The sequence below is a fragment of the Catharus ustulatus genome, chromosome Z (assembly GCF_009819885.2).
Source record: "Catharus ustulatus isolate bCatUst1 chromosome Z, bCatUst1.pri.v2, whole genome shotgun sequence".
Taxonomy (NCBI): Eukaryota; Metazoa; Chordata; class Aves; order Passeriformes; family Turdidae; genus Catharus; species Catharus ustulatus.
The window spans coordinates 11,306,106-11,330,039 of record NC_046262.2 but is presented as its reverse complement, the minus strand read 5'-3'; the positions used below and the strand labels follow the sequence as shown (position 1 = coordinate 11,330,039).

Here is a 23,934-nt window from a genome sequence, read left to right as displayed (position 1 = left end):
GGGCAAGGGATATGCAGGCAAGCCTGAATTAGCATATGTAACATGTAGTACACGGTCTGTATTAAAATGTATCAAAGTGTTTTGTATATATATTGGACATGATAAGACAAGGATGATTCCTGAAAAGCAGTTCTCAGTGAGACAGCCATATTCCTAATAGTTTTGTAAATTCTGGAGATGTGCTGGTCACATTTCATTTTATTTCAAAACAAACCAAAAAAAATGCAATCATTTTAGAAGTTAGAGACAACTTCTGTAAAACTAAAACACTTGGTTTATTCATTTTTTCATTAATTCATTCAGGCCTTGTAAAATTTCCAGTTTTCTTCAGCACTGTTACAGATAGTTGGGTCTTTCAATTGTCCTTCACCTACTAGGAGCCCCATTATCTCTATTATACTAACAGAGATCACAAGTTGCACTGGCTGCAGGCTTGAGCACGTGTGCTAGTAGATGAAATATTTTTCTCTAGTTGATGGCCAACTTTTACACAAGATGTGTGCTCACTCCTGCCAGAAGTCCTGCATGCCACAGTTGCATGGCAGGTTCACCCAGAAAGTGCCGGGTCCTTCAGGACCAAGCAGTCTCCCTTCTTTTGCTGCTGTCAGCCTCCACCTTGCCACTGTCAGTCACACAATGTGATCTTGATGCTTGTCATGGCTGCCTGGCTCCTGGAGCCGTGCCTGCTTGCCAGTGTGGTCCATACACACGGAGATCAGAATGACTGAGATCCCTCTAGGAGCATCCGCCAGCCAGTCTGAGGGTAAAAGGACTAGGGATTTCCAAAGCAAATGGCAGTCTTGCACATCCCAAGCAAAGGAGTACAAGAATAAAGTACCCTAAGTGGAAACTGCTGTGGAGGGTTGGAGATGTGTTATACAGTGTCACACAGCCCTGGATGCTACAGTGGTTGTGTTTTTTCTGTGAGAGGCACAAAGGGTAAGTGGAGAAGACTCATAAACGTAATGACTGGAAATGTGGTACGTGTTAAAAACAGAACTTGAAAATAAACCAGCATAAGTGCATTGTGGCTATGACCAAAACTCCAGGAACAAGGAAGGAATGTATTTTCGATGACGTGAAATACATGCAGTGTCCTGAACTTGCTGGTTTAGGAGCACTTCTGGGTAAACAAGAACCATTATTATGCCTTTCTCAGGTAGTATTCACTACAGAGGTGACAAAAGGATGATCATCATTGTGCAACTTGGTCCTCTGGGTCCTGGCTGTGCTTCTCAGGTGAGCTTTCTATGTGCTGAGAAAGCCAGGAATTTAGAGGCATACTGCTCATGTGAGAGGAATTGAGCAGCCATGGCACCTGCTATATCTTCCCTTATATAACAGATGTCTCAAAAGTACATTTTGTCTTTAGAGACATCAGATGGTTTTGGCAGCTGTTTCTTCAGACGAGGTCATTGTTGAGAAAGCAGACAGCAACATGAAAAATATTGTTCCCTCTGTAGTTCCATAGCTTCTTATTTTGTTTCTTGGAGTATTTCTACATTTATAAACAGAGGGTTGCCTTGTTTCCCTGTTTGTTTTCTCTGCTGCCTTTTTTTTTCTTTCTTGAATTGCTGGGAGGGTGAGGAATGGCAGGGGCAAACTGCCACAACCCCTCAACAGTGACTCTCAAAGGAAGGCTGAGGGTTTTTTGATAGATAAGGGCTGTGTGAGAGGTAAAAACAGACTGCAGTCTTCTCTCTGTACTCCTCTGAAGTAAAAACCCCTCACTACCTGACATGCTCCTTTTCACATTTTTTTCACCTGTAAAGCCCTTTCTTGAAACCTTATTGATTCCTTTGACTGGTTCATCCAACTGTTATCTTCTTTCCTGCCTTTCTTCCAATTCTATGTACTTCTGGTTCTACCTAAATGTCAGAACTCTGAGGGAGCTGCTATGCAGAGTAATTCAGGTTATTGCAGTTATATTGATACAAATGTCATTATATTGAAAATAAAGTTAGACCCTTGCACTCTTAATTTATAAATCTTGCTTTTCTTAAATGATCTGTTGGTGTTAAGGACTGTTTTTAAGAAATTTTTAGGTTATTTTAAAATTCCAAGCCTACAAACTCTTCTCAATGAATCAGTCTCTAGAAATGTATTATGCTTCTAGATCAGCCACAGAGGAATCTCTGTTGATGATAGGGCAGCTTAAAATCTGACCTAAACCAGATTTCTGAAGTTGATACACCAGTTATATGAGATGGGATGAGTCAAACTGATAATATCCTCAGAGACTGGCCAAGATCTATTCCAGAAGTAGTTGTGCTTTTTTGTGCCCTACTGAAAGTCTGCTTCAATTTTTTATGCTGCAGTGGTTAGTATCCTTTTAGCTTATTGTCTGTTTTTATGTGTGTTCTGTTTCTACCTGTTGTTTTTGCTCCCGCATTAGCCTAAACTGCTATTGCACTTTAGCCTAAACTATTTAGCTTTAGCCTGTGCTGTTGCACAGTGCTTTTTGTATTTATAGACATGCATTGCCTTTATAGGGACAAGTAAGTGCCTGTTCCATTTTCTGCCTCAACCTTTACTTTGCCACACTAACCCAGCCAAGTTCTGTCAGTCACCTTTTAATAGATAGGCTTTAGAGCTTTACACCATCTTGGTGACCATTTTTTTCTTCTGTCCTAATTTGAAAGACTTTTTTGAATGTAGGTGACCTGTCTTCTGTGTGTGTGAGATTTTATTACTACCTTAAAATATTCTCCTTAATCCAGTGCTCCTAGGATCAGAGTTGCCTTTTCTTGGCAGTATTCCACCAGAGGCTGAGTGTGCTTGTATTGACTTGCCTGACTGGCTTAAATAGTGCTAGTAGTGTAGCCACAGGGACACAGTGTTCATTAAAAGCTGAAAAAGCCAACTCAAAATCATGGGGAAATATTTAAGAGCTATCTCACACTGCTCTGCCTGCTGCCACAGTTACCAGGGCTGCATTATGTCAGCTGGCTATGAACTGGATAGCACAGGTATAAATGTCTAAAATTATCTGTTTTACTGATCCCAGTGATAGTTCTTCACTATTACGCCTCATCTTTCACTAGTAATCCATTAATTATTTACTTTTTTTTTGGTTCTCTTTTCCCCATTATCCAGCCTCTAGGGCTATAAAGTCTGTTTTAATTACCAACAAAACTGTACATGCAGACCTTAACAATCTATACATCTCTTACAGAAATTAAGGTAGTGATGGTACAAACAGTACTTCTTGGTTCACCTTCATTTTGGAAGTTTCCTCCCTAGGAAAATCTTCGCTTTCCCATTCCCTCTTCCTTGTTTAGATCTCCTTGTGTTCAGCAGTCAAGCAGATGCAGAAATAAGACAACTGGGCACAGCCTGCTACATGACTGGTTAGATATGTATTAGGTTCTACCTTGCATTCCTTGTCTTATTTTTAAGGTGATAGTATCTGTTCAAGCATCTATTCCTTATTTATCAGGAGAAATTTTATCCCTTTCAACACAGAGTTGTTGGTAGAATTTGTTCAGAGCTAGCTGAGTGCTATGGGCATGTGATAAATTTTAGGGATACCATCAACTGAATCTTTTCTGCCAGCTATACATTCTATTCCTAGCATTTGCTCAATCTCAGAGTGAACCTGTTCAGAAGTTTACAAATAAGAAGAAAAAAAAAAATTCTCTTCCCAGTACCAGCTGAACTTCCTATACTGTCTGAGCATGGAGTCAAATGGATAACACAGCACACATGATGGGAGCAATGCAAGCAGAGGTGCAGTCTGACACTGATCTCAGCAGCAGCTGGTGCTTAGCACAGCCAAACCACACTTAAGGAGCACACCTGAAGTTTTATAATTTGTGTGAATAGATCGCAAGGCACATACTCCTTACCTGAAAATATTTTTCAAGAAACACATATGTTGGACAAGATAGATACTGCTCCTGTGATTACTGATCGTTTTGAATAGTCTGCACAATGTCCATTTGGTCAAAACATGTGAGCAACGCTGACCTTGACTGGAGAGACTTGATTCTTGTAACAACTTAGCATCCACCCCCCTGAAATCTCCTTTCACTATGAAAAAGAGACTTCTTGCTCAGTCTCTTTTTTTAAAAGATTCTTCACTATACATACATACATTTCATTTTACATTCAGTTCACTGACTTGAATACAGAGAATATAAAAAATATTCAGTGAAAGCATTTATAAGAATATGTAAAAATGTTTTTAGTTAAGTAGAGATAGATGACTACTGAATAGTTTAGTAAAATTCACAGCCTTATTGCATAATGTGAAGTTCTCTTCAAGTCACAGGAAATACCTCTCAAAACTACAAGAAAAAAAGAACTTTTTTCCATCAATTTAATCAGCTTTTTGATGTAAAGCCAACATTTTTCACTCTGTTGTAAATTTTTTTCCAGCTATTCTAAAATATAAAACATGGACTACTAGTACACAGAAGCTATTATGGATGCAGTTTATGTTGAAGGGGTATTAGGTTTCCCTCAGGAAAAAAAAAATCATGGGCAATAAGCATTCAAAAGGAATCACAACAACCTGTAGAGTATGTAGCTGATGCTCCCAATTATTCTTTTTCTGCTACTGCATTCCTACACTCCAGAGTACACCTCTCACCTTTACAGCCATCACACTACAAACATTGCTTGCACTGAAGAGAATCACTGTTTTGCCTGAAGCAAGGAACATAAGTGTTGCAAAACTGACTCCTCCTCTAATGGGGTGAGCATGTACAAGTACACAGAGTTGTATTTCTCCCAGAGCTGCCAGGCTGAATATTTTGCAGTCAGAGCTCTAATGCTTACAGGGTTTTCTTTGTTTATCTTTCTTTTGGGTCTTTCTCCCTCCTTCTTTCCGGATTTTTTCCTATTTTAAATATATGAGAAACACTTTGAAACGCTGGATTTTCAAGTCCTTTTTCAGGAAGCATTCATGAGCTGTCATGGGTCAACATACATTTCATTACCAGGCAAAAGTAAGTACTGCAGTTAAATCTGTTCCTACTGTATGTTTACCTTCCTGTAAAGGGTTTGGTGTTGCATGAAGGACAGAGTAGACTGTATTTCTGTTAGCAGACATTAGAAACTTACAGAAATAGGTAAATCAGTTCAGCTTAATATGGTCTGGTAAATATCATGTGGCTCAGGTTTTGAGAAAGAAAAAAAGAATTTTTACTTGTAGGTCGGTGATCTCTCTTTTAAAACACTGAAATAAGCTGTGGACACAGAAATGCCACTCCTTCTGTATGCTTTTTTTTAAGTGACAGTTGGACTGTATGTATTATTTCAAAGCATTTAAAATCCACTTGGTAGTACTAATCTCATTATATTTCATAATGTATCAGCATATTATATTATATTAATTTATATAATTTATGTTCACTAAATATACCTTATTTTTGTTATTCATTAATGAAAACATCCTTCTGGAACTCCTATAACTGACATTATATCTTCCACCAGCTGATGTTCCCTAACTATTATTTTATTCTTTCTGTGTTACGCTCTCCTGTGTCTGCACACACGTTCACTAGTTATCAGGTTCTGTTTTGTGTTATTATCTTCCGAATGTGTTGGTATTGGCATAGACTAGCAGTGAAAGGCTGAAGGGAAATGGGTCTCAGAGAGAATGGAGAGAAAGGCTGGTAAATGAGCTGGCAAGTAGTGAAGAAAACGATGTGCTTTGATCCAAAGAGCATCTTTTTAACCAGTTTTCCCTGCATTTTGTTGGAACGCTGTACCGTCAACATCTGTGATATTTTCACTATTCCAACAGTCACCTGGGAATTCATTAGTACCCTGGGAATGAATACAGTTTCCCTTGCTAAGAGTTCCCTCTAGAGAGCGCAGCAGCCTGCGAGACAGTTGTGTGGATTCTATGTCCGTGTTCCCAGCCTGAGATCCCTGCTGCAGAAATGCTCTGCGGCAGCTATCAGTCTTCTTTTCAGAGTTGGCTTGCTTTTGTCGAGCTGCGCTAGGCACTCTCCCAAGGCAGGCAGATGGATTGCCCAGGCAGCGAGCAAGTTTAGCAACAAGTAATGCTTGAACGCCTGTGTAGAAGCAGCCATTTACCACGTGCACGTTCCGCAGCTCCGAGCATCCCCGGCGAGTCTGCACAAGGACTAACCTAAATCCCCACTATGGCACTGAGCACGCAGACCGTGTAGGGAAACAAAATCTGGAGAAATGCAGTTAGCATAAAGCCAGCAAGGAGCAAAAAAAACCTGATCGGTAATCCTAGTATTTTATTGTTGTTGTTGTTGTTGTTGTTGTTGTTGTTGCTGTTAAATTGATGTGGGAATCTGCCAGACTAAATTTTTATGTTAAAGGTGTGATGCTTTGAAAGGGCAGGTTTTCCAGTGGGCTGAGCTGATAGGATAGTTCAGTCTCAGGATTTTCATCTTTATTTGTCAGAAAGGGTTTAAAGTTTTTCAGCTATTTACATTGTAATATAATCATTTTTTGTTGCTCAGCAAAATATACCTTTTTAAGGTGTCAACTCTTCATGGCTCCATCTGCAATTACCACCCATAGCAAGTAAAGTTCAGCTATCAGAAACAGGGGACAAAAGCTCTGGCCTTCATTTAGAGATTGTGGAAGTTTGACTTCCACACAATCCTTTTGGCAATGAAGCAAATGGAGTTCAGCCACTTCATTCAGCTGTATCACTATTTGAGTTGAAACCTCTATCCTCCCAGGTGGTTTTCTTCTCCAGAATCAGACACAGAGTAATTACAGACTCAAAGAACACTAGAAATGCTTTTGTTCTTACTACCACTTCCATTTGTCTTGTTTCAAACTAATATTCTGGTGTTTCCAGACACTCAAATTTACAAACTCTGTATTTTCTATATATTTATGTACTCACATGTACATATCAAAATACTTTTTATTCTTCAGGCAGCATATTTTAGAGTTTCATCACAAAATCTTACAATGTAATACCCTTCCTTCAAAGTTCTATTCCTCCCAGAAAAGCTCCATTTTCTGTGGCTTCAGAACCACTTTTGCTTCCCATTTATTTCTTCAGTACAGCTGCCTTTCAGAAAGGTTGTAGGGTTGCTTCACAAAGTAAGATCACGGGGTAGCTCAGCTGATACCCCAAGTTTTTTGTGGTACTCATAAATTGGACTAATCTAATGCTGTAACAACTTCACTTACAAAGACTTCCTCACTGAATTTTTTCTGACTGTTCTCATACAGTGGGGGGGTGCCTTGTTTGGTCTCTTGTTTATCTGTGATTGCTATCACATTTCTCCTTAGCCTAGCTCTGAATTAAAAATCTGTCATGTGAGTCTGTACTTAGGCTGCATGGGCAGTTACTTAAGTAAACTTAGTTGATCAACCTTGAGGTTGATCTTAATTCTTTTAAAGAGCCAGCCCACATTATTTTAATATAATTTATTCATTGGTCAGCTGTAGCTTTACCTGTTCTGCAATCCTCATTCTCACCCTAAGTTATCACTTTGCATCAATTTAATTAAACATTATGAAGTCAAGGGTGCAGGGTTTTTCACAAGCTAAATAATGAGAGAAGGAAGGTTTCTAACTGTTGACCTTCCTACTTTTATATTGCCTGGTCTCACTGAAGAGGTGATGACCTTACTCTGAGACCTTGCTTTATCTATCATAGATAGATACAGGTTGGTAATGGTTCTATTTAACATGATCTTTAATCCTTATAAAAACTTACTTGTTAAAAAACTTTCATATTCAGCAGGCTATTACAAACACTTTTCAGCTCTAAAGCTTTATCACTTCAGTAGAGCCACTGGTAATTCCCGTTCTTGCAGCATGTACCTGCCAAGTGCAGCTGTGGCTCTGTCTGACCCTCCTTTGCTGCATGTTCCCCGTACCTAGCAGCAGCTAGGTATGACCAAGCAGGCAGAGTTGTTCTCTTTTCCTGCTCCACTCTAAATTAGCAAATTAAAAATAAGAAAGAATGAATGTTCAAAATAAATGTTACAATATCTCTGCTGCTCAGGATTGCATTTAGGTTGAGTCCTATTACCATTGTACACAGGTTAGATTATCATTATGATCCCTCTAGATTTACAGATAATGATCTCTGAAGAGATCTCAGTGTATTTGTTACATCTGATATCATTAGTTTTCTTGTCTTGAGAAATTTTCTAATCTTCTGAATTTCAAACCCCTTACAACCTGAGGTAACCCGAGGTTTTTGGCATGACAATTTTCATTCCAAATTCATTGTTCCCTCAGGGCAAAGTCATTCCATATTAACAGTGCTTTTAAATTGTCACATTTCCATTTCTGGTGAACATGTGATACATAACATTCCCTGTGAGCAAGTATGTACTGGTTCGTCAAAACAGTCAATAAACTTGGCACCAATAATTTCTGAAAACTTTCAGACCTCTAACTGGAGCAAGAACAATCAGGAGCAATCATGATATAAAAAAATGGAGGGTTTAGAATTCACAACAGATCATCTGTTTGATGAATAGCACATTTTGGATGCTGCTGTATGGTGTGACCCTTCTTTCTTGGACGAAAGAGGAGATGGTCTTTGGAAAAGCAAAGATGACTTGTAGCCAAATCTACATCTGCTCTCAGCCTCATCCAAAAATTGGATTGCTTCTGTTGCTGTTTCTTCACCCCTAAACATTAGCTGGTAAATCATAAGAGTTGAGAAAGCCAATCCAAAAGAATAGGCTTTTCTTTCAAAACATTCCTTTTACTTAATTATGATGCGAAGAGAATAAAGAGCAACTCACTTCAGTGATTATAGGGCAAATTCTACCTACCTTATGAAAGGTACGTGGATCATGATTTTGTGAATACAGAAAAAAAATGTATGAAAGAAGGTATATATTTCATAAAGAATAAAGATTAGTCTTTAAAACATTAACATATAAATTATTTATTTAGATGGAAGTGTTGACTAAACTGCCTTGCTTAACTAGACTACTAAGTAACTATTTTCAGTGGTAAAGTCTGGGTATCTAAAATTAGAATCCTCCAGTGGCCCCTTTGTTTTAGGTAACAATATAAAGGGTTTTTTTTTGTCTAGATAAGGTAATTGGGTATGATCATACTATTTTGTCCTAATATAAGGAAGACAAAAAACTAGTTTCCTGTCTATTTGTCACTCAAGTTATGTCTTCTAATCTTCTCTTCAGGAAGAGCCCCACCTCATGTTCCTTGTATCATCTATGTGCCCTAATCATCATATATCTGCTTAGCTTAAGTAATGCCAAATTACCCCAAACTCCCTGTAATTATTACTGTGGTATGTTAAAATAGTATTCATATGTAAGTTCACTCCCTAATTATTATTATATACTGTTTCCTAGTTATTTTATGTGTAGCACCTCTCTTCATTACTTGTCTGAGTGGTAGCAATGTAGATTTCTATTGTGATTTACACAAATGAGGAGAGGACAAGATAAGGCTACAGCCGAGGGAGATGTCATTGGTCTCAATTAAAGAACAACTTTGGTGCCAACTGGTGCGTGCTCCATTCCTCTGACTCTCGCTGGGAGACCTGACCCTCAAAAGTCTCATAACCACTGTCACTAGAAGCTCTTCCCCTCCATTCCAGCCGTACAACCCACGTAGCCTAGAAATCAGATCCACGAGGCCTTGGAAGTCCTCCTATTGTCCTCAGGAGTCACCATTTTCTCATGGTCATGGCCACACTCCATGTGATCTCACACTGTGCATTTTTGTGTCATATAAATCAAGACTCACAATATACATACATCTGTGAAAAAGTCCTTTAGAAGTAACAGGTATTTGTGGACTATTCTAAGCACAATAATAACTGCGTTAAATTCATTTTAATGGTGGTGAATATATTATCCAAGTGTGTCTGAACTGTGTGTCTGAAAGGCAGAATGGGTCCTCAAGTAGCTGAAGCTTTAAAAACCATTTTTCCTGCCTCAGTAATTACAGACCAAGGAGGGAATGGATGTTGTTAAATCAGCCCTCACACAAGCTGTTACATTAAAAGAATTTTCACGTCTTTGTTACTAGTAATGAGGTAGATGCCTTTGTCACAGATTGCTTAAAGAGGGTGCTCAAAACCAAGACATGGGGATGGTTTAGAGCACACAGTTAACCATTTGCTACATTGGTATGTTATTGGAGTTTATAATAAAGGACTATACCCACAGTTTCTTCATTGCTACCAGAGTCAGACGTGTGTGAAATATCCAAGCTGTGCAAGGAATTGGAAAACCATGTCTGGTAATTGGTGCAAAATTACAGTAAATATACCTCCACTCAGAAGAGAAGACCATGAGGATGTTTAGGACAAAAGAAAGATTTGACAGTGGTTATGAACAGATGTTCACAGGTAGTAGTTGAAACTGTGAGAAAGGGTCAGATGTACTGCCTAATAGACTACAGTCACTAAGGTATCGAGGGACATTCTATTCCAATGAGTTTTAAAAAGTCAACACTATTGAGGGCAAAATTAAGAAGTTGCTAGCAGTAAAAATATGAGGGAATAAATAACTATTTGTAAAGGGGTATTGCTTGCCCTAGAAATTTAACAGCTGGATAAAAGCCTCTCCACTCCATGATGTTTAGCAATTGGAGCCAGAATGGGACAAAAAGAAGGATGGTAAACCGCAGTTTTCACATCATGCTTCCCAACAAAGCTTCCACCAAAATATCCCCACAAAACACCAGTTTGAACTTTGCCAAACAACTATTCAAAGCCCCTGGAAGCCATCAGGCCAGTGGGAGGTGAGGTTAGCAGAAATACAATACCCAGACAGCTGGAATAATATTAATAGTGCTGCTGGGTAAGACATGGCATTCTTTGCAGCAAGTCCATTATTCATCCATATGCATATTGCTGGAACATATAAACACTTACTAACTCCGTCAACAACTTTCCAACAGCAGAGCTTTAACTGTTGATCAGCTGTGGATCTGATCTTCAGTCCTGCAATTACAAAAGCAAAGCTTAAATGGATGAAAATTCTTATATCTATTTACAGTTGGGAAGTTAACATGGTTTTTAGAAACTTCTTCTGGAGTTGCCAGTGACAGTTTCCCTTTTCACTGACATGCCTGAAGGTTTTCATCTCCATCTACCTCTACACAAAACACTGTTGAAAACCAGCTAGTTTGAGATTTATTAGTCCCATTCTTATGGTGAGTTCTGGAAAATGGCAATAGCAGTGAGCTCATTGCATCAACACAGTACAAATTGCATTATGTGCCAGTAAACCAACCTCATTTTAATAAAGGAAGCAGTGAAATAAATAGAAATGAAAGCAAACATGTCTTATTTCACAGTGGAAAGGAGGTTGTGAATTTTATCTGATGACCTGGAAGGTTCTGGTGTTTTAACAAAGCCACCATATAGTAAAGAATAAGTAGTAAATTTAAAGGACCTGTGCTTTTACATAAATTAACAGGCATCCCAAGTGGACTAGGAGCTGTATTCTACAGCCTCTTTTCAAAAGCTATATAGTTTTTCTCAAAGAGTTTGGAAATTATTAAGCCACATGTTAAAAGCATGACTAAAAACATGGCCAGAGATGTGATCAGATATGTCTCCCAAGCAACTGTGGCCAAGCTGAAATCTGGCAAAGCAGGAGGTCTCTAGGGCTGTGGAGAGACACATCACAGCCCTGAAGGGCTGTCCTTTCTCAACCCCTTAAAAGGAAAAGGATGGGTAGTGCTCTGTATTCCAGTCACCAGAAGAAGCAGAATAATAGTAAACTCTACTGAACACTAGGAAAAAAACAAGAAATACAGAGGAAGACAGAAAAGGAGATATATTTTAACAAGCCTGCTTTTTGTTCATGGCTGCTCCAAATAATGTACTAAACCTATCCCGGATTTGTCTGAAGTTGCCCCAATGCAAGCAGGCATCCCAAAGAGCCTGCTCTTTGAGATGCCATTACTGCCAGCTGTAACACAATTTACAGCCTGGAGTAGAGTGGGAAAAATTGTGTAGGTCTGAACAATTGTGCTGGATATTTGCTGCAAAATTGTTGAAGAATGAACCTGACGAATTATGTGTTGAGCACTTCCAGCCAAGGATGACATGTTAGGAGACTTCCTGAATTTGTAAATCGAGTCTGCTATGTAAGGTGTAGACCTCAAAGCTGCCTTCAGGAATTCATCTTTTGTCCTAACAGGGGCCATGGGTAAGTGCAATCCCCTGCCCTTGATATTGTCACGCTGGGTAATTTGGGTTTGTTTCAGAAATTTCATCATATCTATCGTTTAACCAATGGATTTTTTCTTTTGGGGAAAACCCATTGCAAACCTTTCTTAGTGCCCCTGCACATGTTCCTGTAAAGTTGAATTTTTGTTCTGGTTTTCTGTTTTAGTAGGCAACCTTTTCTGTGTCTTTCAGCGCAGTACAGAATCCAAAGACTGACCAAGTAACACTGTCAGTAATCTGATTGGGGTTTCATCAGTCATGTTAACAGGTGGTTGTGTATCTGGTTTTCTTCTCTCTTTTTTTTTTTTCTATTAATATTTAACCTTTATTATTGATACCTCTAACTAAGCAATACATAAACTTTTGCAGTATAAATTCAGTTATAAAGTCCATGCATTTATAGGTATTTATGCACACCTGGAAATATTTACATGTCGCCGTAAGGAGCTGGACCTCCATTAGAAGAAAGTGGGCACAGCACCTACCCTGTCCTACCTTCTGTAAAACTGTCCTGACCCTAGAATTTAAAAAATGCCAGGGGAAAATGGAGGCAAAATGTTTTCTTTAGACAACAGAAGACATGGTCAGCAGTTTGTATATCCTGTTAGCAATTAGTATCTCCTGTGCAGATTTTTAACAGATCTGTCCTTTTGGCTGTACCTTTTCTGTATTGATTATAAACTACTGTAAGATGCTGAAGTAAATCCATTACATGTGGCATGGAGATAAGTAACAGCAACACAGGTTCCCACTGAGATGAAATATTCTCCAAAATGCTCTGGTTTCCTTCTAAAGAAGGTAGCAAGATTCAAGGACAGAAGAATAGTAGTGATGTCATATCTCTGCACTGTGGTCAGGCTTTCAAGACAATTTAATGAAATTGTTGTAAATTAGCTAGAAACCCATAGTCTATATGAAACAACTGTGCAGGATGGCCAGTCACTGGAAAATGATTTGCAATTAGTTGTCAGTGGGTCACTGTCTGAGCAAAGGAGCAGAAACCTCCTTGGTGTGGCAACTAATCTATATGTCATTAATTATATGGATAGCATTATACCATGTTATTAGACATAGGTGAAAGGAGAGGGACTTTAGCTTATTGGAGAAGAAGAGAAAAATGTTATTTTTATATTATACTGCTGTATGGTTTCTGACAAATAAAAACGTGCTTAGTGGAAATAAGACTAAGGTGCTACTCTGAAATACAGGTACACAACTGCACAAAGATAGGACAGAGGTAACAAGGGTTCAGGAAGGTAGCTCGTATTGTGAGAATGGATTGCTAGTGATTAATGACTCAGACCATGCAAGTGCTGTGAGAGACTGGACTATTGGTGCTGACAGTTCAAACAACTGGCTGAGTGCTTTGCTAGTGATTCACAGAGTGCAGAAGGGTGTGCATGCTTGGTGCTACAAGCTGGGTTTCCAGATAATGCAAGAGGCTGGGAAAAGACAAATCCTGAAAGGGAGCATAAGTCCTTCTTATCATGCTGATGTCCTCCCTTTAATAATGGCTCTGCTGTTAAAACTCCCCTCTTCTTGATGGATACAGTCTGCAACCACAACCTCAACAAGACTGCAACTACTGAGAAGACCAGAAGAAGAGGGCAAATGGGATATCGTTGGAGTCTATGGAGCGGTGATATTTTTTTCTACTTAATCTGTTTCTCTGTTACTTTCTCCTCCTCCTTTCCCCCCTGCCCCCCAAACTCTCTCTCTCCCTCACATCTACTGTTTAATAAAAGCTGTACTGTTGACTTCAGAATATGGTCTCATTTGCATATTAATTTGGGCAGAGGAACCTCTCTAATAATTTTAATAATTGGATCTTAACAAGTATAAATGAGGGGTTTAACACTACAAAAGAAGAGTGAGTCAATAGCATCATCCTGTTGTGCTAAAAGTAAATACTATACCATTTACAAATGGGAGTGTGGTTTCAGTTGTGCAGATATATTTGAAGTGTTCAAAGTGGTGTCTCTAGGCTGGGCAAAGAGACGGGAGGAGTCTGTTGTTCTGTTGCTTTTAGGCTGCAGAAGAAGTACTTGGATTAGGGTTAGGGTTGTAGCAGGCAAGATATAGAATAGAGGTTAAGAACATTTTATCAATATAAACACAGTATCAGTAGTCTACATTGTCTAAGGAGGTGTCAAAATTCCCCTAACTGGATGTATTAAGCATATCTAGGGAATTATATCGGTATTGTCGATCACTCCTTGGCACTCTTGGGGTCTAGACGACCTCCTGAAACCTCTTCTAGACTGAATTACTGTTAAGCTTTTATGCACCAAATTGTTAGGTATCGCATTCTTTGAAAAGAGAAATATATCTTTGATGTTTGTACTGCACCCAGCAGAGCAATTAAATCTAGAGACTCTGGTCATCATAGAAACTATACAGTAATAATATCTAATCAGCATGTTGTGGGGAAATATAACTGCAAATCTGTCATTCCCTCTGCTACCAGTTGTGTGGTGGGTTGACCTTGGCTCGCTGCCAGGTGCCCACCTAAGCCATGCTGTCACACCCCTCCTTTGCTGGGCAGGGGAGAGAAAAAAACAGCCCACTCATGGGTCAAGATGAAAACAGGGAGAGAATCATTCATCTACTACCATCATGAGCAGTTATGGTAAATTAATTTATTACTTAATAACACAAGAGTAGAGAAATGAGAATAATAATGAGAAAACAAATCTAAAAGAAAAAAATTCCCTATTCCATTCTGCTTGTTAAACTTAACGCCACTCTTTATTTCTCTGTCTTCCCCTGAACAGTACAAGGGGAACAAGGGGTGGAGGTTGTGGTCAGCTCATCACATATCTTTTCTGCTGCTCCTTCTTCCTTATGCTCTTTGCCTGCTCCAGCAAGGTGTTCCTCCCATGGGAGACAGTCCTCCACGTACTTCTCATGTGAGTACTTCCCATGGGTTGCAGCTCTTCACAAACTGCTCCAGTCTGGGTCCTCCACAGGGTGCAGTCCCTCAGGAGAGGCTACTCCACTGTGGGTCCCCAGTGGGGTCACAGGTCCTGCCAGCAAAGCTGCTCCAGCATGGGCTGCTCTCTCCACAGAGGGGTCACAGGTCCTGCCAGGAGGGCTCCCCATGAGCTCACAGCCTCCTTCAGGCACTCACCTGCTCTGCTGTGGGCTCCTCCAGGGGCTGCAGGGACAGCTGTCTCAACATCCGCCTCCTTCACTGACCTCAGTGCTTGCAGAGCTGCTGCTCTCACACATTCTCATTCCTCTCTCTGGGTGGAGGTGCCGCAGTTTTTGTTACCTTTTTATAAGTACATTCCTAGTGGTGCTACTGCCATCACTGATCCTGGCACTCAGCCATGGCCAGGAGAGGGCCCATCCTGGGTCCATTTGGCATCGGCTCTCTTGGACACAGGGAAAGTTACTGGCAGCTGCTCACGGAGCAGCTCCTGCAGCCACTCTGCTACCAAACTCTTGCCACACAAAACCAATAGAACCATATTTCAAAATTATGTGGCATCATTCAAATTATCTTGGCTTTCTGAACTTTGTTGGAAACTGTGGCAGTGACTGGTATAGGTAAAAATCTTGTGTGTGTTAGTACATTATCTGTACTAAGAATCAACCATGATAACCTCTAGTTTATTATTTTGATATGTTCTTGTCATTGTAGTAACAAACGAAATTTAAGTCTAGAATGCTTGTTATCCATGTCATATTTGTGGGAGGGACTTTTGGTGTTTCCTATCAGAGTGCTGAGAAGGAGGTATTCAGCTCAGCTGATGAGTAAGGTGTATCCCATTGAACTCAGGAGTCTCGTAATGTCCAATCTGTTATGAAATATTTTCATTAAAATGAATTTTTAGGCACTCTTTTAGACTCTGTCTTACTAGCAAGAATGTATTGACAGTATATATAACCTTTATGTGCCACTGCTACTGGTAGCCAAAGTCCAGAAGAAATTACAACAAGGCTTTATGCTGAAGAACTGTAAAACAAAAACTTTGCAAACCAGAGCAGTTTAGAGCAGACAGCAGATGGAAGTGGGAAGCTATTTACAGTACACAGTGATGTTACACAACAGTTTTTGGAAGAAAATATGGAAAAGAGTCTTTCATTAACTAAAACTGTAAGAGGAGTTGGCTATATTACACAGTGGTAAAAATCAGCATATATTAGCCCCTGTGGAGAGTTATATTCATGGAGTAATACTGATTTAAATGCTCAAACTAATTGATTCAGAACTAACTGGTTTATATGTGAGTGGCACTGATACTGACAGGTAGACAGGCCAGAAATATTTTTTGTTTCAGACACAAGAAATCTGAATATTATTTCACAGCAACAGTGTAACCCAGGGGTGAAGCGGATGAGCTGAAGAGTGCTTTTAAAGCAGATGGTGTTTTATGACACTCAGGTCTTTTGAAAGCATCACCTGACCACATAAAAAGCATGAAGGGCCTGATGTAGCTATTGAATTAGTAGGTTTAGTATCTGGTTTGATAAACAAATTCTGAACTCCGTTACAGGTTATTTTCATTAAAAAAAAAAAAATGCATAGTAGTCTATTTAAATGATTTTATAATTCTTCTAAGATTGAGCTCTTTTCTTTTTAAAATGAACTTCCATGTTTCCTTGTCTCATCCTTGTGGTTCTTAATATAATTTTTAACCAGAAATTTTAGCCAAAGTAGTTGAGAGACTAGGAACATTCATTCTCATGGATTTTTAGAGATTCAGCTCCAGGTCCTTGCTTTCTTTCAAATTTAACCTGTATCTTTAATAATCTATCTTTCAGTTGATTTATCTTATCCACTAGAATAAAAGTACAATGATGTCATTTTTTCCCAATTTGAAAGAAATCTGAATAGCTACTCTGGAATCCTTTCACTTCACATCGCCAAGCAGTTAACAGGTATTAATATCTAATATTGATGAAAATGAAATAGTTTTATTTCTTCTGTCACTAGTTTCACTCCTCATAAATAATAATGTTAACAGTAGCAAGGATCCTGGTTGTCCAGTGTTACAGACTAAGGTTTCTGCTGCTGTACTAAGTTCAGCATTTTGCTCTCTGGTTCATTTAATGTGTAATAACGCTTCAAGGAGGAATAGTTTGAACAGACTAAATTGAGATACAGAAGTTGAGGCATGTCCATACTGAGTGCTAATGGCATTGGATGGGGTTTGAGAGATGATCAGAGGGTCCCTGGACTTTTTAATCTAGTCATGCGTATTCTTGCTGGAGGCCATGAGGCAGGTTCTGTAAAGAGAGGTAAACCAAGAGTGGACATACATAATTAGCTGTGTCTGACTTCATTTCTGCAGTGCATTCTGTGACAGGCAAGGAGTAGTGTAAGGAGGAAAATTTACCTAATTTAGAAAGGGCAGGTTATTTTGCTGCTGTATTGAAGAAAATTAACTGTAATGCACTCTTTGAATCTCAAGTAGAGCTGTATTCGTGTGTAAGGTTGCTAGGAGTGAGGTTCGAGATGGGGCCCAGAGATGCGTTAAAATCATAGCATATTATGAAAGTAGGACAAGCATTGTTGTACACATTTGGGAGAAACAAGGAAGGAAATACAAAAAAGATTTTTTTTTCAATTACATGCAAGTGACTTTGAGAAATTGCCACAAAGGAAAGCACTCCAGAAAGCCTGGGACATAGAAATGACCATGGCTCAGAGATTTTTATGCCTGATAAAAATTGGGAAGTCTAAGTCTGAAGGATGGAAGCAACAAGGCACTACCAGAAGGGTTTTTAAAGATTGCTAATGCATAATGAGGAGTAGGGTTGGGTTTTTTGTTTGTTTGTTTGGTTGTTGTTGTTTTTGTTTGGGTTTTTTTTTTTTGTTTGTTTGTGGGGGTTTTTTGTTTGTTTGTTTGTTTGTGGGGTTTTTTTGTTTGGTTGGTTTTTGGGGGTCTTTTTGTGAAATAGACAGTACAAAAGTATTTTGTCAGGGCAATAGAGAACTGTTGAAGGCAAAACTTTGATGAAGCAACTTGCCTAGATTGTTTTCAAAGAAGCAGGGTCAGGATATTCCAGAGGACCTCCCATTCAAGTGGTCACATATAATATAGATGAAGGCATCATCAGAATAAGATCGATTTTCTTATAAAAAGTGAGAGACAACTATTTCAGCAAAGTCAGGAGCTCTGTAGTTGAGGCAAAGAAGACTTGCATTCAGGCTCTTGATATGAATCAAGAAACAGAAGGTCTTGAGACTGTATTTTCTATAATCTACTATTATGCTATTTGAATATTTGGGAAAATGTTCTTTCCTAAATGAAGCAAACTTGTAATCATCTTTGTTTTCCTTCTTCAAAGCTGAGTCTATAAAAGAGCAGTGAAAGCTCTGCTTCAAGCTGCAGCCCAGCCAAAGAATTTCATTTCTCTACATCAGTTAACAGCTATTCCTCCCATGTCTGAACACGGGTTTGAGTTCCATTCCACAGTACCCCAAAATACAACTCTAAGTGATCCAGTGCCAAGGTCTTGAAATGTGGTCTTTTACAGTATAAAACCTGACAGATCAGTGTAGACCAAAGTACACCATTCACTGTCAGAGAATCACAGAATTATTTAGATTGGAAAATACCTCTGAGATCATCGAGTCTGTAGCAGGGCGTCTCACCCCCACAGCAAGAGCTTATCTCTTGTTTGTTAAGTGGTCAGATAACTCAAATAGGATGAACTGTCTTGCAGTGAGGTGTTCTGGCACCATGGGGTTAATGGTGATCTGGCATCTCCCAACTGCCAATAAACATCTTACTGTCGGAGGGAGGTCTGGAAGACAAACTGGACTTCTGACTGACAGACACCTCACTTTACAAACCATAAAAGCTACACTAAAACTTTCACAAAGCAGAAATATTCTACACATTGCCCGGAAATGTGTGGAGTTTCTCACCTGAGCAAGGACGCCTGCTTGGCACTTACTCCTCTGGGGGAAGGAATCTGTGTAGATTATTGACATTTTGGTGGTAAGTTATATTCAGCCCCTAATCAATACTATTTCTTTTTCTAGCTCTAATATAGGTGCAGCCTTAATGTTCTGCACTCTTTTATGTTGTGTTGTAATCTATGTTCTTTTTAATTTTATGCTTTGCAGTAAGTAACTCTGATTAAGATCTTTTGTCTGTTATCTACAGTCTGTTTAATAAATAATTATTTTGCAAATAGAATCTGATTTACCATCCTTAGAACTTGCATGCCAGAATGATTTCTTAAATTTAAGCAGTTGCCAGAAATCTGAGGCTAAGGCAGGGCTTGTCTGAAGCTCCCTCTCATCCTGTGACAGAATCCAGCCCATGACCCAAAACCACCATGTCAACCAGACCTTGGCACTGAGTGCCACATTCAGTCTGTCCTTAAACACCTGCAGGGATGGTGGCACCACCACATTCCTGGGCAGTCCATTCTAATACCTAATCACATTTCTGTGAAGAATTTATTTGTAACATTCAACCTAAACCTCATCTGGAACAACTTTAGACTATACCCTCTTGATCTGTCACCAGTTACCTCGTTGAAGATGCCAACCCCGACCTGGTTACAGACTCTTTTCAGGGAGCTGTAGAGAGTGATAAGGTCTCCCCTGAGCCTCCTCCAGGAAAAAGATCCCCAGCTCCCACAGCTGGTTCTGATAGGACTTGTGCTCCAGACCCTTCCCCAGTTCCACTGCCCTTCTCTGTCACTGCTGAGCAGATCCTGGAAGCAAAGGAATGTTGAGCACCTGCTTGCTGTTTCCTGACTCATGTAAAAATTAATTTATAAGTTCAGACTAGAACTCTGGAATGCTCCAGAAGGAGGAGGAAAATAGCTCTTTTTCCTCTCTTTTCCTGTCGCTGCAGTGAGGGCTCAGCTAAGCAGCTGTATCAGTGTTCATCATTATGTTGTAGAATTAAACCCCTAACATTTGAAAGAAAGGTCACTGTAACCTACACTCCTTGTGTAAACTGTTACTCTTTTGCTGTGGAGCTGCTGCCGTGGTTCTGACCAGTGATTGTGGATAGGCCTTAACGCAAATATGAAATTTATACCTTTTTATATATTAGGAATCACAACTTATGTGGACTATGCATCCAAAGTCTAGAGTGTATAGGCTATATTCTACAAATAAAAGATTATTTCTACAGTGTCTTTGAACCCCCAGATAATTTTTTTCACCTAACATTAGAACTTTCTTTTTCTGACTACAGGAAGACCAATAGCCACAGCTTAAGAATCAACACCATGTTCCCAAATTCTTTTCTTCTCCAGCTTTGGTCTTGTTATCCCATTGCATGGGGATCCTTACTGCTACCTAAGAAAAGTTGCTCTTTGCGTCTTTAGCTGATTTTAATCCTCCCTGCAAAATCTCTCTATGATTCCCTCAAATAACATCTAAGTTTTCCCAGCTCATGCATGGCTATTTTTTATGATTCAGATAGCTGAGCCAGGTTTAGAAGGTCTTTGGTTTTGTGATGGACTCTTTTTACAACTCTTGCCTAGTAAATCCATGAAAGGCTAGTCATGTCATCACAGTTGTATTAGGATTTACAGCATTAGCTATTTTCGTTCAAAGAGGCATGAGGGATTGTTGTTGCAAGTAATAACCAATAGTCATGAGTACCTGAAAAAGTGTCTTTATCATATTTCCACTCTTGTTTTGCTTTTCAGCTCACTGCTGTCAAGAGATTGCTGCTTTCTAGGTTCAATAGGTCACTGATTATGTAAGGACAGCCTTAATGGATATAAACAATCTGGTTTTTACTTGAACAGACATATTTTTATAGTATTTTGATAGCAGACAGTAAAAACATAATTTTTCATTGGCTTTAACATTGTACCTTATAGCTACATCCTCAGAGCCAAACCAAAACTTCACAGGTATTATCCTTGGTGTTTGCCTGAAACAAAGTACTTTAAACAGATTGGGTTTAAGTGTTATTGCATAAGTGTTCAAATAATTTCCACTTCCTCCCTTGTTCTTGACTGATATTAATCTGATTTCTTCAAGGAAATAAAAAAGCAACAAAAAATAATTAACTCCACAAAAAGAAAAATTATTAGTTTTAGTTCCTTGAACTGATTCATTTCGGATTTATGGAAGTACTGGAAATGATGCTAAAAGAAGTAGAAATACCTGGAGTTTATTGGTCAGGACTGCTGAAATTAGACAAAGAGCTGGACCTTATAAACTGACTTAACTGTTCAGCATCACCAAAAAAGACTAGAAGAAAATTACCCTCTACTACAAAATATTAACTTTTTTCCTCAGGGGTTGACATCTGTAGTTTATGAGTAGGTTGAAGCTTATTCTAACTGTCACTGTCTGTAGAGAGAAGTGTCTTTTGAAGGTGGATGTCCATTAGCTGTGGCACCCTGCTGTTTTAGAGCTGGACTAATTCTGCATGTTGGAATTCTGTGTCCTATTTTGGTTTATATCTCATACCATGCTTTAGGTGTTTTCCTCTGTTCTAATCCAAATAAGGAAAATGTTAATATTATATTAAGTTTTATGAGAATACCTTCAGACTGGTATAACTAGAAAGATTGCCTCTCCTTTGCTCAAAATGTCTGATCTCTTTCCTAACTAATAATCTCAATCCTGTTGTGCTGCCAGAATTAAATAAGCACCTATTTTATTTAATCAGCCTCTTGAATGTGGAGCAGTCAGTGTCCAATGACTGATGACTGGCAGCTCATTAACTCCCCTATTAGCTTCCCCATGGGAAAAATTGAAAGAGACTAAATCAACAAATTAAGGAGTTTGTTGCCATTTATTCATTTCTTTATTTCAGCTGCATAATTTTAACGAGTTATTTATTTACTTTTCCTTGCAATTCACATCCTCATACTATTGGCACTAGTGTGGGTGAAGCTCAGAGCCATGCTAAGAATAGTTTCATCAGGTTTGATAAAGCACTGGAGGATAAAAACTCCCTGTGGTCTCCTGGGTTCTGCTGCTCTGCCCCGGGGAAGCCTCCCGTGTTTAGCCTGGTGGGAGGCTGTGCCGCGCCCCGAGAGCCAAGCCCGGGCTGCTGCTGTGTCGGCGCGGTGCTGCTCAGCTGCAGAGCAGCGTGAGGGCTGTTCCCGAGCCCCGGGACTCAGGGCTGGGGGCCCAGATCCCGCAGGAGCGAGTCCCAGGGGCTGGGACACCATCACAATGCAGAATGCACAATGCACAAACCGTGCGGGCTCCTCTCCGCTTTTGTTTCCCCGGTTCGCCTTGGTCCCCAGCTGTGCCCAAGGGATTCGCCTCCAGAAGTTGGTCATGTTTTGGGTTTGCTTTTAATTTTTTTTGGTTGTTGGTTTTTTTGTTGTTTTTTTGTTTTGATTTGCCTTTTTGTTTTTTTGGTTTTTTTTTTTTTTTTTCTTCAGGGAACGTGTTAATGCAAACATTCTGGGGCATTTTACAAAGCAGATATCTCACCCTGCAATGCATCAACTGAAATCAAGTGGCGTGACTTGCACTGAAGCTCTTTTCTGAGCTGCATAAAAGAGAAAGCCAGAGTTAAAAATACATAGGTTGTGTTTCTCGGTGCCAATTTTGCAGCAGAGTAAAACAAGTTAAACAAAGATACACAAGCTTTATCCTCGTGTAGCTAGTTGAAGAATACCACTAGCAAGGTACATGATACAATAAACCACCATGCCAGCAAAAAATGGCATTGCAGGTGCAGAGGAAGTGCAATTTGTTCAAAAGCTCAGTCAAAGCTGAACATGGAGACCCCCTGGAGATACTCCAAAATAATACTGATTTACAAGTATGAATTCTGCTAGAAAACTTACATATTCTTAAATCTCTAAAGTTTAAAAATACCCTGACACTTTTACAACTGACCAGAATTAAAAAATTGATTTGATGAGAAGAATGTGTATTTAAACAACTGCATTGTTCTTTGAAAAAAGATATACCATGGTGAATCTTACAGGCTACTTCTGAGCACTGATCCTGTTGTTTTAGTTACAGAGAAAAATAAAATGAAAACTCATTCTATCTTTAAGATTTTTAGATGCTCTTAAAATTCTCCACTGGATATTTTTATAAAAAATAACTAATTTTCTTCTTAATTTAGATGTATCTAAGACTTTTTTTAGTAGAAAAAATGGCTTTTCACAAGCTTTTATGGAGGCTCAGTACTAGTAAAGTTTCATCTTGTCCACGTCCTTGAGTGGTTTTCAAATATGCACTGCTGTTTCTGTATTACATTCTCTAATCCTCTCAGCTCCCACAAATACTGGACATGATCTAGCAGGCAGAAGCATTAGAAGTAGGTGTAGTTCTTTCGAGTTCAGTGTAAGAACACAGATGAGCCAATATTTTTTTTTTTTTTTGGCAGAATCAGGCTTTGTTGGATCAGAATAGGTTACAGGATCTAATGCAGAATAGCTGAAATTTAGATTACATCAGTTGTTTCTTACTTTGATTTTGTTAAGCTATAACAAATCCAAATTGGAAAAGAATACTAAAGCACTTCTTAAGCTATAGGGACCACTTTAAATCCCAAAGCATTATCTATTTGTAACAGTTCCTGAAGCTTTGAGTTACATTAATGATGTTCAGAAAAATACACACTAAATCTCCAAAGACTATAGGGTTTCTTTGAGGTGTTCTCAGAAGATCTCTGGAGAGAGCAATACTGGCTGCTTTGACAGGATTTGCTTCTGTCTGGTTGAATCTTGAAGATGAAAGAGAAAACAAAATCACACAGAGTTAACTGGCCACCCATTGTCATGAAGGTAAATGAAGATGGGAAACAGGTAATCACGTGTGGTAGTTTGGGTCACACCGTGGCATAGAGCTCTTTGTACAGGACATAAAGCCTGGTTAGGTACAAACCAGC

General features: G+C 39.2%; 1 protein-coding gene across 8 annotated transcripts in view; it reads left to right on the top strand.

Moving 5' to 3' along the window:
• PRLR (prolactin receptor) overlaps positions 1–23,934 on the top strand; it is a 161,603-nt gene that overhangs the window by 67,700 nt on the left and 69,969 nt on the right. The window contains exons 1-2 of one of the 8 annotated variants that reach the window (XM_033085441.2): positions 4,498–4,952; positions 14,905–15,039. The exons of 3 other annotated variants lie outside the window; for them this stretch is intronic. The gene's annotated coding sequence lies outside the window, so the exon portion shown is untranslated. Of the gene's footprint in view, positions 1–4,497; positions 4,953–6,019; positions 6,208–14,904; positions 15,040–23,934 lie in introns of those variants that run through there. 4 more of the 8 variants (XM_033085438.2, XM_033085440.2, XM_033085436.2 and 1 more) reach the window with 4 other exon arrangements.